The 13266-nt window shown below is 43.5% G+C and overlaps 1 long non-coding RNA gene across 1 annotated transcript; it reads left to right on the forward strand.

Moving 5' to 3' along the window:
• Positions 1–11220: 11220 nt before the first annotated feature.
• On the forward strand, positions 11221–13033 carry LOC306819508. The gene is made up of 3 exons (XR_013778536.1): positions 11221–11422; positions 12306–12674; positions 12918–13033. It is a non-coding gene; the product is annotated as an uncharacterized lncRNA (long non-coding RNA).
• The last annotated feature ends 233 nt before the right edge of the window (positions 13034–13266 follow it).

Below are 13266 nucleotides of genomic sequence, written 5' to 3' on the forward strand. Positions count from 1 at the left end.
GTGTGTGTAAGCTGCAATAACTTCTCATTGCATTCCTTCATTTCTGAACTTTCAGCGAGAGTGTGAGTGTTTGCTTGCTTTCATTCAAGCATCAATATCATCTCACTTCCAAAGCTAATAGACACATTTGTCACTACAAAACACAGATGCTCATTCTTTACCTGGCTGCCTCCACAGAGGAAATTTAAACACTTCAGTCCAAGTGTTTGTTGTGTACACCTGGGACGTCTCAACGATGCTAACCTGGATATGAATATAAATAAACTGCCGCACTAAAAACTCTTCAGGGAGCTTCTCATTGCCTCTGGCAGCAGACTCTGGATGACGCAGTATTTACAGATAGATCCCAATTAATGTCACACCCAATTCCAATTTCCGTGTATATCTACGCCAACCACGCTATCGTGAGGCTGCATGAGCACATGCTAGCATACATGTAAGGAACATTATTTATATTACATAACATGATAGGCAATGGATGTCTGCGTTAGATAACACAACAGTTGGAGGCCATGAGGCATCACCTTTCCGTTCTCGCTACGCACGCAAGGCCGCTGACACAGAAGTGGAAGTATAGAAGTAAGTCGTGTTTAAGAGACTTGACATATAAGGCTGTAACACACACACGCACACACACACACACACACACACACACGGAGCAATTTCACAACTTCTACATAAAAGTCTCACTCAAGAGAATACAGCTGTGAAATTCTAATGAGCTTTTCTTTTTTTATTATACACATCCAGTGTTTTGCTTATGCACTCAGATCTACCTTCTCTAGCTCTAGGACAGGCCCTAATGGTAGCATCACTCACACCCAAAACTCACATCCCACCTATAATTGCTCCTCCAGAGTTCATTGTGTGTGTGACATGCCGCCCGAGCTCCACCACAGCCCATGTAAGGGTCGCAAAAGCATTTAACAATGACATGCTACTTTACCCCCCCCCCCCCCCCCCTTCCCCAACCCACCCCACCCCCCCTCCTTCCCCAACTCCCAAAAAGACACCTAGTGGTCTGAAGACACCTCAGGGTGGCAATATTTAGCATGGCGATGTTCATTTTTTCACCCTCCCTCCGTTCAGCGTCACCTGCTAACATCGCCCTCCCTGTCCAATTTACTGTCCAACAGAGCAGAGTTGACACACTCCGTGTGTGTCCTGTGGTGGTGAACACACTCACAGTGGACTTTTGAGAAAGATTGAGGGGACTGAAGGGAGCAGAAAAAGAAACAAACCTGTATTGTTTTGGAGTGTATATCTTTTTTTTTTTATGTTTTCTGAGACAACATGGAGTCCTGCTTCTTGAAGGGATTCCTCGTGGTTTTGTTGATGCAGCACAGCACAGCTGAAGGTAGGGGGGCAATACGCAAAAAGGTTTGATTATCTCCTGTTAGTGATGACCTTTTTGCACTTTTAATATCCAATAGCCTTTCAACTTAAAAGTAATGATATATGCTTCTTGATTGTATTTCTAGAAATATATGAGTAGGAAAATGGCAGCAATATTGATGGAGAAAAATAGAATGAATGCACGCATTATTTCATGATTGATTATACTAAGAGGTTTCTGGTGAAGTGATTTACATTGATTTTTCTGTGGATCTGTTCCTTGACTGGTGATTGTGTCGATAATCACTCTAAAACACAACACCACTGGTCAAATAATCCAAGTGTTTGAAAGTTTATATCAGCAAAAATACCACAAAAAACCCCCCCTGCTACTATCTCCTTAGATCTATCTACCTCCATCCAATCATCCACAGCCATCACCCTCCAAGAAGGCCAGACTTCACCTCAGGAACAGGAGCTGCCCCCTGCAGAGGTGGTACCCGTGGTGGCCCCCCCTAGTCTGAAGGAGGTGCAGCAAGCAGTACAGGAGGCCTCGGAGCAGGTGGAGGCTCGCGGAGCGGAGGAAGTGCTGAAGGAGCTGCTGGAGAGGGTTGTGGAGGCAGCTCTGGGGCAGGCTGAAGGAGGAGGCGAAGCCAAGGCAGGCGATGCACCAGAGCAGGGAACGGTAGAGGAGGAAACGCCTGGGGCTGGGAAAGGGGATGTTGAACCTGACACAGGGGCAGAGGTGTTGGAGCAGGGAGTTGTGAAAGAGGTGGAGGGTGTGGATATAGGTGGCGAGGGGGGAGAAACTGGTGTTGAAGAAGTGCAGGAGGTAGCAGAGGCAGATGTGCAGGATGTGGCTGAGGTGGCAAAAGGAGTTATCGAAGGGGAGGTTGAGACTGCGGATGAATCTGTGGGGGTGGCAACAGCAGGTGTACAAGCTGGAGACAGTGAAGGAGAGGGAGTGGAGGTTATTAATGAGACTCCAGACACCAAAGTCAGTCAGGAGGTCGAGGAAGAAGCCATAGCTGCTTCAGTAGAGGCAGGTGGGAATTTTGTGGAAGACGCAGGCTCGGAGAACAAAAAGGAGCAGGTCACGTCGTTGGAAGAAAATGGAGCAGCTGAAAGTGAAACACAGGAGGTGGAGGAGCTTCCAGCTGCGGTGGAAGCGGCCATTGACGGAGAGCCGGAGCAGGAGGCTCTGGGAGAGTCTGATCCGAGCCTGGCAGAGCAAACAGGGGAGGGAGGGGGAAAGGAAGAAGCTCTGGAGGGAGAAACTAGGGTGGGGGACATCGAAGGCGAGGTCAACGTCCCATCGTCAGATAGTTACGAGATGGAGACAACACAAACTGTGGTTGGGGAGCCAGTAGAAGAGGAGCAAGAGGTAAACGTAGTAAAGGACACTGTGGAACCAGAGGTAGAGGACGGACCAGGACATGAAGCGGTGAAAGGAGGGGCTGAAGAGATGGAACCAGAAGGCGCATGGGTTTTAGAGTCAGAGACGAGCGAAGTTGCAAAAAAGGTGGAATTAGTTTTATCAAATGAGGGGGTGGGCGACCAACTAACGGGAGAAGAGGAGATTGCTTTGGAGACCTCACAGGGCAGTCAAACAGAGGACCAAGGTGAGAAATGGTTCCCAATGAGGGAAAAGGGTAAAGAAACAGGAATAAATGTTGGGCATACAGTATGTCTGTGGGTGACATTTAAACCTGGCAGTGAAAATAAAATCAATAACTTCAGCTTGTGTCCCATGAGGGATGTGCTCCAAACTTTTACTTTTTGCAGCATGTCCCGTTCTATTGACTCAAACATGTTCAAAATCTGGGTCTCAAAAACATAAACTACTCCGGTGTTTCTCTTCAAACATTCAGACGCATTAGACTCAGCAGCTACATTTAAGATTACATGGTTTGCATCTTAACCTACTTTAAGAAAGGAAAGCCTTTAAATAGCCACAATCAGAGCATCAATTAGACTTGACAATAACATTCAGAACATTTCCTGTGCTGGATAAACTGAGGTTAAAAACGTTCAGCAGCAGCTGCTGTTGTTGTTGTTCGCTGTGCAGATTGAAATGTTTCCAAGCCTTTCATAGAAAACTCTTCTGAGAAAAATATTTACTCCTCATCTCTTGACAAGGACATTAATCATTTATAAGTTTGGAACTTCTAAAAATCTCTAAAAGCCCAATGATTACTGTGACACATGCAAAGGCTTGCACTGTGAAGACACCGAGATGAGTTAGCTTACAGACACTAACAAGGCATACAAATCAGGATTCTCCTGCTCCACAGAGCTGCAGCACATCTGTGTGGTAATATACATTCCTATGGTCCACTCGACAAAACCCTAAACCTTGGCCTCTTGGCTTCATTTTCACGTGTGTGTCACATACCAAACCTCTCTTCTAGAAGCTCTGGTGATCTCCGCCCCAGAGCCTGAAAGCGGTGCTGACGTCTCCGTAGAGCAGCCGGCTCCCACCCGGAGTCCAGCACTCGGAGAGGTGGCGACTGGAGGAAATACCCTCAGCGATCAGAAATCTGAGCATGGCGACGAGACTTTCACCCCAACAGGTGAAGCTCTGCCAAACGACCCCGTGGTGGCCCAACCTACACTACATGTGGCTGAACACCCTCAGGCAGAAGTCGAGGAACCAGGGCAAACCAATGAACTGGTGGTAGATGCAGATGGATCCACAGGTAAAGAGTTGAAGAGACAAAGATATAGTTAGAAAATTGGTAAGATTACTTGTTCCCTATGGCCCCAATAAAGACAAATGAGTAGGAGGAAACAACCTTGAGAGTGACTAATATTAACTGTAGATCTGAAAAACAAGATGTAATCATGCAAAGGGAAATTCAATTTTACACGATGCTGGTTAAAGTGCTACACACTGATGGGCTAAAATACACAATCAGGATACTGTGGACATGCACGACTGGAGATGTCAGAGGGAGGGGTCAGCCTTCCTCAGCTGGGAGGGTTCGGTGCTTTGCTCAAGGATACCTCGGCAGTGCACATGAAGTAAACTGGCTCTTCCTCCAGCTACCAGACCACTTTCCATACTCAATCCGCGCTCGGATTTGAACTGGTGACCATCCTGTTCCCAAGTCAAGTCAACTTTATTTATATAGCACATTTACAGCAGCCAAGGCGGACCAAACTGCAGTACATTAAGTTTAGCTAAATGGATTTCAACCAAACACCATAAAGAAATAAAAAAGAAAATTCAAAAATAAGTTTAAACACAAAACAGTAAAGGTTCTCGTGGACGCTGCTGCTGGGACAAAAACAAAAACAAAAACTTAACTAGATGTAAAAGCCAAGGAATAAATGGGTTTCTGAAAATGACTGTTCAGTTGTGGCAGCAAATCTTATATCAATGCAGACAGATTGAGCTGCTGCCGCCCTAAGTGCAGTTTCAGAAGGGCCTTTCCTCATAAATATGGACTCTGAGTTTACATTTCAGCAGACTTTCTGCAGCTTAAAAACTTGGGTGGAGTTAAGAGACTGAAAACAGATCATCACGGTTCTGCCAACAAAATATGCAGACGGCCAACTTGATGTGGTTCCATTTGAATAAGCAGCAGAGCAGACGACACACTCTGTGATGACATGTTCCCAACTCTCTAGTCTTCCCCAGCCAGTTGATGTCATGTGCTTTCTGCTGGTTCAGTAATATGGAAGATAAATATTTACTTTGTGCTCCTTTGTTTTTTTGCCACCATGCATCACGCTTTCAACACTTTTAATACTTTTTAATCTGATGGAAATTGATCTCCCTTATTTTGTTGATTAAAACGCATCAAAACTTTAACAAAAACTACAGATTTTCCATCAAATTTGAAACCCAAAGCTGCCTTAAAAAAAAAAGAGAGAGAGAGAGAGCAGCCATGATCCATTCAAATTCTCGTCAGAACAACAAGATGGATCAGTACCTTATTCATATGAAAGACTGAATTGAACAAACATATTGGCAACATGTCCTTAATGAAACATTGCCAATGTCTCTGTGCAATTTAGTGTGCTGAAGTTTACTTTCATTTTGTGTTGATAAAATAAAACAAGAAAAAAAAAAAAAAAAAAAATTATGCGTGCTGGGGACTTTTATTTTGTTGTCATGGTAACGAAAAAGGTTCAGGTTTCCTCCGATTTTTCTTGACTAAAATCACATCGAAGGTCAAAGTTCTTGTGTCGTAACAAACTTTTACACCACTTCAGTCAACTTTAACTCTATTCATCCCCGGAGGGTGATTGGTTCAGCTGCAAGGCATGAAAAGGATGGAAAAAAGACAAAACACACGTTTAAAAAGCTAATGAGGTGGGCTGCTGATCGCCTACAGCGTGCACACCATGTGCAGCCGCAAACTTTTAACAAAGACAGGCGACGCTACAGCAGATAAAGAGCTTACTGTGACAGATCAGAGCTTCTCCATTTGCTATATGTAGACACAGAATTTAGTACAATCAGATTTCATATTACTTTATCTTCCCCTCTGAACCCAACGTGGAGCTGATTCTCTGCCCTCTCTGTTCTGCTCTCTGACTTGTTGTGTCTGTTTTTTTTTCTTTTTTTCGTAGAGATGAGCGAGCTTGGCTTGGATGCTTGGAAGATTGGGGCCATTTCTGCTGCAGTTTTCCTGGTTCTGGAGACTGTTATCATCGTTATCTATATCCTGAAATGTCGAAACAAAAACAGGTAGGTGGCATCAGATTTTGCGTGGGGGGAGCACTCAAAAAAGTTACAGCCAAAGATATTTCCTTTACAATACTAATGTGTTTTCAATCACAACTTTCTGTCCTGGCTCTGTCTTTGCTCAAAAAAAAAAAAAAACGCCTTTCTGGTTTTTATTTCTCATGAAGGAGTGTCAAAAAGATACTCAGCCTGCAGCCACTGAAGCACCAGCCATATTACTGTGCTACTTCTCTAATAGCTGAAATAAGCCATCTGATTGCTCGCAGTAGTACCAACAGCGTTACAATCACAGATGGGACTTAAAGCACTGCTGGTACATGATTGCTTCTGATGTTGCCCAGGCAGCAGCTCACATTTCCGTACTGACAGATGATGACAAGAGGAGACCGCGCTCAGCATCGGTCCACTATTTCTCTCACAAAAAGAGAATTGTTTCCCATCAGTTTGTGTGCTGTACTGGGTTTTTTTTTTTTTTTTCATTACTTTTCCACATTGCCCGATGCAACATGTAGTTAATTTGTAGAAGGGCAACAGTCAGCAGCAAAAGTAATATGTGAGATTTTGTGTCTGTTTGTGCAGCAGCCTGGCCCTGCAGCGAGCATGTGAGGAGGGCTGCGTCGAGCCAGAGGCGGCGACAGGAGGCGACTGCAGTGACGACACGCTTCCTGCGGGCAACGGGGACGCTCAACAGTACGTCACGCGCAAACACCTTTCCACCATCAGTAGCAGGTCGTGCATAAATTCATACAGATGGGTTATAAATTAAAAGGGGGAAAAGCAAGGTGTAACGAGCCCACCACAGGCTGCCAGAACAGCTCCAGCGCTCCTTCATATAAATTTTCCAGGTCTTGGAAGTCTACTGGAGGGCTGATCATCATTCTTCCGAAATCTATTCCCTCGTTTGGCGTTTTCGATGACGCTGGCGGAGCTGTCTCACACATTAGTCTGAGATCTCCCATAGATCAGAGGACGTGACTGTGAAGTCCATACAGGTGGTGATATGATTCACAAAACATCCACATTTCACACTGATCGCTCCTGAACTGACGGTGATTGTCAGCCTTCATTACAGACTGAACTCAAGGACAAACATTTCTAAACATGTTGGATTTATTGGTCGCTATAAATACAGCAGACCGGCCTCATTTAAACCATTTCAAGGTTGACATGATCTCGCTCAGCTTAGTGAGTTACTCTCCTCCGAGCTTTTCATTTTGTTTTATCTCTGATTCTCTCCATGAGTTTCCTCCTCCCATGCAAACAAACATGACATGTGCAGAATAAAAACCTCCTGGTCTCCATGCACAAGCCAGACGTCAGACGTGTCCACCGCCTGAAAAAGAACCGGGGCGCACTGACCTGAAAACTTGTGGTTCACAGGAACTACCCGTTAGACGCTTCTCAGCTGATTCCCTCCTGCTTGTTTAGTAAGCTAGGCTGCTCATTGGGTCACATGTGAGTGCGAGTCTCGTGAACACAAGGCATTACTGGGTAATACAACTATTTGGGCTAATGAGACTAGCAGGCTTGGATCAGTAAGTAAGCCAAAGATGTGTGTATGTGCTTGGGGAGTTACCATGTGAAAGAATGGGGCAAGGATGTGGGAAAAATGTGAAATACATAAAAAAAAAAAAAAAAAAAGTCAAGACAGTGACTAAGAGTGTTTGAATATCGGTGGGGAAAAAAACTCTCTGCTGTTGCTTGTGAAAGTGAAGACGGCAAGACACAAAGAGAGATGTGATGCGTGCGGCGCACAGACGATAACAAAGCAACACTGAATTATTTAACTGTCGTCAGAGTCATCTTGAAATGTGTCCTTGTTAAGAGATTTTATTGCAGCTGTGACAATCCAGTTGTCAGTGGAAGAGGGAATCAGTAAACACATTGCCTGGAAACCAAGAAAGTCCCTGGAATACTGACTCAAAGTCGAATATTTTCGCAGGAGCATCAGCTCAACGGTACGTGCAGGGATGTGTGACACCGCAGTGTAAAGCAGAGTCAGTCAGTGCAGATCAACTGTGGAAGCTACTTTAAAGTCCCTGTTCATCCTGAAACCTAACATTATCTCTTTACTTTATATGCCTCTGACAAACACGTCTGCCATATTAGGACCGTTACCAAAGTAACAAGTACACGGACAAAGAGTGTATCCGATGCTAATCATGGGCTACCTATCAGTGAAGCCGTTTAAAAAGGAACAATGTGCGACTTTTTGGTCCCGTAGATGTCTAGTAAGACGTTTACAGGGAATATATTTGATATCTGCTGAATTTAGATGTCAAATGTTGCACATTCTTCCTTAAAAAAAAAAAATCGTCCTTCATTGCACGATTCGTTGCAACTTGATTCATGAGGCACAAAACATCAAGGATTGTGAAGCTGAAAGGCAAAAGGTAGGAGGGAGAGGGGAGGATTTGAAAGGGAAAGTGCTGGTAATCAAGCAGGACTAACAACTGAAAATACTCCGCTGGATAATTAACCCAAAAAAAAAAAGAAAAAAAAAAAAAAAGGGATGAATCTCCTGAAATAATTTATTAAACAAAATGCTTTACATAACGAAACAGCTCCAACCTGACCCAGAAAACATAGCACTCTAGTAAAGACTCAAGGTAGCAGAATCCTTCTGTGCAGCAGTTCTGATTGAAGCAAAGGAGGTAACGACGGACCGTTCTTGACAAGGACGAGTCCTTTATACATCTGGAATGACACTTAGGATTCCTGGTTCGGATCTCCTTGGGGGGGTGAATCAACCAGGTCTTGTTATGACACGCAGCACTTTCATTCGGGACACCGTCACCTGCAATTAGTCAATAATGTCAAGTGACCCTATTTATATCTGGCTGTGTCATTACGTCCCACTACATCTTCTTCCAGCACAGTTTGTAATCCTCTCCATCTGGTGTAAAAGTCGTTAAATAAACAGAGCCTGTTTGCTTTGACTCACAACGCTGCTGTATTCAACAGCAGCTCCGCAGCCATTATGAAGACATTAAAATTAACTGTGTCTGAATTTTTACTGCTCCCCTTAGTGTCCCATCAGAAGAGGCAAATATGTGCTCTGTGTAAAACAAAGATTATCATGTCTGCCTTAATTTTTTTTTTCTCAGACAAAAAAATGGTTAAAACAAGTGGCTGGCCCCCCCCTCAGAGAATCAAACACTTTAAATATATTGAAATCACAACTCAAACTCACCTCTAGGCCTTTAAAACCATCTGAAACTACCCCTATACTTTTTTTAAAATTTTACTTTTATTCTATGTATGTTTGTATTCCTGTACATGTATACGTGAGTGTGTGTACGCATATGTAGGCTACACCTGTATACTGTCTTTCTTTGCTTTTAAATGTGCCAAACAAATAAACTTTGACTCGACTTGATGATCTGTTAAATTGAGATTATAGGCAATTTTTTCCAGACGTCCAGCATCATAAGAAGTTGATTTTAGATTTTTCTCAAAAAATGACCTGTGCAATTATTTTAATAAGGTGACACTATTCATAATAACTTGTATTGATTACACCTGTGACATGGTCACTCACTGCCCTGACTGTACTCTCCACCAGGATGATCGCACTTGACCCGTCTGATGTGGCTTCAACTCTCGCCCAAAACAAAGAGCAGCACAAAGAAGAGCACCCAATATCCATGTCTGATCTCCCGCCCAGCTCCACCGAGGAGTCGCCCGCCACTGGACCCGGACCAGACTCCTCTCAAGACCTCAGGACTTCCACTCTCTAGGGGGGTCCAACTGTGTCACTTGTTCCTAATGTAACTAAATACAACTGAAAAATGCCACTTTCCAAAAACGACCATTTTCAAACTCTAACCAACCCAACACAGACTGCCTTGGCTTCTGACTTTAACAACTACTGTATAGGTAACACGTGTATCGAGGTGTTTGTTTGTCAGAGTGCATGTGTGACATTTGTCACGTCTGAATGTGTTGAAGAAGAAGAAGTGTGCATTAACCGGTGAGAATGAAAAACAAGAGGTGCGTGTTTAAAAATACATTTTGCATGTACAGTTTGTTAGTTTCTGTGTAAAAAAATAAATAAAAATACATGTGATAAGGAGCTTTTATTTCTACAAACTTTTAAGGTTGGAAAACTGCTGTAAAATGTTTTGCATACAGACCAGACGAGGCAGGCTGTACAGAGCTGATGATGATGATGATGATTAAGTCATTAAGTCAGATCGATCTCTAAAGCGTTCGCCAGAATAAAACACCAGCCTACGAGAAAAGTCTGAGATGACGTGTTGAACCTGATTTGATTTGTATTCAAAGTAACTCCTGAAATTTGTATCATCAATTGTGATTTAAGAATTCATGAAATAAAGTGATAATGTTCAAGATGTTCTTTGGTTTGTGCTTCTCCGTCCATCCATTCATCATCTATACTGCTTTCCCCCTGTTCAGGGTCTAATGGAGCATTAGGCCAGCTGTCATTGGACGAGAGGCGAGTTACACACTGGACTGTTCGCCAGTCGATCACAGGGCTGACATGTAGACACACACACTCACATTCACACCTCGGGGTAATTTAGAGTTAACCTAACAAGCGTGTGTTTGGACAGTGGGAGGAAGCTGGAGCACACAGAGAGGCTCCTGACAGACGGGGATTCGAACCAGGAACCTCACATTTGTCTTCATGTCAGCACAAAAGTTAAAGCTCCTCCTGTGAGGAACTTACAGTGTGCGTCCTTTTTGGCGCCCCCTGTGGACAAAGGTAGTAAGTACTGCTCATCCTGTGTGGATACACGCCGTGTCTGGTGGCTCTCTTTATGGCAGCATTAAAATATGACTCTTTCAATAATCAATAATGATGCTGGTCATCTTTGCTTTTGTAGGTCGAGTAGAAGCCACAGTAGGAATTTAAATCAGTTTCTCACTGCAGTTTTATGTTACCAGAGGGAGCAGAAGTGCACCAAAGAAATACGACAAATGACACCTGACTGCATCGTCCATGTTGCTACTTTTGAATAAAAATTACTTTTTTATAAAATTGAATAAATAAAGTCAAGTATGACTCACGCATGAATGCTACCTCACAGTTGGGCCTTTTTACTGTGGACCAAGACTGGCGTCACTGGGCTGTGATCACAAGGCGAATGAATGGGCCTTGAAGCTTTTTCTCTATGTGTGTCGTGTGTCTACCGTTTTCATGCATGTGTGTCTTTGTGTGTGTGTGTGTGTGTGTGTGTGTGTGTGTGTGTGTGTGTGTGTGTGTGTGTGTGTGTGTGTGTGTGTGTGTGTGTGTGTGTGTGCTTACACAAGCTCCACAAGGGTCTGGTCATGCGCTTTATAGCTATTTAAGCCAGGAGAGGGGAGAAGGCCGACTCTTGGGGGGATACAGATCTGCAGACAGAGGAGCAGCATGCACAGTCAGAGGTAGGAGAAACACACCACACTGAGGCTTTTTCTCAAAATTAACAACAAAAAAAAAAATAGGGCAAGTGCTTTTGACATTGTTTTTAAAAAAAATAAAATAATCAAAAGTATAATGAGACTATTATATAATTAAGGTGTTGGAAGATTAAGATCATGAAAAACTACAGATGGAGATCCACTACACGTGAACATGTTGCATCAGCTGAGAGTAAACGTGAAGCGTTTTAGTCCATTCAGAGTATTTGAGGAAGATATGCAAAGCACTTTTTTTTTTTCCATGTGTGGATGTTATCACTGTTTTGTAGTAAGGATAATTGCGGCTGCCATCTCATTACTCACTCTCTTCATTCATTCCTCATCATCCAGCTTCAAAAGACGAGCTAAATGAAGCTACACAGAAATAAAAAAAAAAAGAGAAGAAAATCATCTGGAGCCGTCTATTGTTGAAAGCATTTCGGAGCTTGTAAGAGTTGAACGCTAATGGCTTTGTGAATTATGAATAATGACTCAAAGTGCCTGCAGGGGCGTGTGAGAAGTGAAGTTTCAGAAAAATGTTAAGACAATTGGCTTTAACAAGAGAAACCAAAAAGCGAGCGAGTTGTACTTGAGCTTTGTTGAAGTGTATGTCCGCAGTGTATTGAATTTTTTTTTTTTACTTTTTTTTTATCTTCATCTTACAAAAATGTGTGCCGGGAAAGACGGAGGCTCTCTTACAACTCTGTGGATTAGAAAAGATGGATGGATGGATGTAAAACAAGAATGATTTCATGTTTCTTAAAGTCCTGTCGTAGTTCATTTTCTGACCTTGTTCTCACATCTAAAAAAAAAACACAAAACTTTTCCCCCATTTTTTGCCTCTTCCATCTCTGCTTGTTTGGCACAGCATGTGGAGAGCGGCTCTCCTGGTGGGTGACCCTGTGTGCACCGCTGACGCTGGCCCAGTTCCCCCCGAGTGTGTATGACCCCCGAGGTGCTGCAGAGCGGCCAGTGCTGCCCGTCTCCTACAGGCGTGGTCGGGGACGTAGTGCGGCGTCAGATTCAGGGAGGGGCCAGTGTTACGGCTATATCGGCGGGACAGCTATGCGCTACGGACCCCAGTATCCCTACATCGGCCGGGATGACAGAGAGATTGTGGCCGCTGAGATTTTTTCAACCGCACCTGCCAGTGGTAATGGGAATTTCAGCGGTTTCGACTGTGGGAGGTGTAAACACGGGCTCTCTGGACCGAACTGTGATCAGATGGTTCCTGTGGGTAAGAGAACGGATCCTGTCTTTACCCAGCAGTAGCAACCTGAACATTCAATGTCTCCTACTTTCAAATACTGAAGGGCCTAACATTTAAGATCTCACACAACCAAAAAAAACAGTCAGAAGGAAGAAAGCATTTTTGTTACAAATAAATTTTATTTTTTTTTATCCTGTTTTTCTTTCCCTTTCTCTTCCTTTTATCCTCCTACATCTCAACATCCCCTTCCTCTCTTTTCTATTACACCAGTACGGAAAAATATCATGACCCTGAGCCCAGTCGAGAAGCAGAATTTTGTGAATGCTTTGGACCAAGCTAAGAGGACCACCCACCCCGACCTGGTCATCCTAATCAGACGGTACACAAATCAGCAAACACACAGCAGCTTCATACGTTGAATAAATTTCCCTCTAGATCAATTAAAGTATCTGTGAAAACATTTTCACAAAAATATAGATCTTTGCACAGCTGGTTTTGTACAAATACAATCGGACAGGCAGCTCTAAGACCTGCTTGTCTGGGACCACATGTTCTGTGTTTAGCCCATTTAGGCCGAAGGCCGCCCTAAAAAGAAACAAAAAAAAAAAAAAAACCCTCA

Source organism: Symphodus melops, assembly GCF_947650265.1.
Source record: "Symphodus melops genome assembly, contig: scaffold_498, whole genome shotgun sequence".
NCBI classification, from domain to species: Eukaryota; Metazoa; Chordata; class Actinopteri; order Labriformes; family Labridae; genus Symphodus; species Symphodus melops.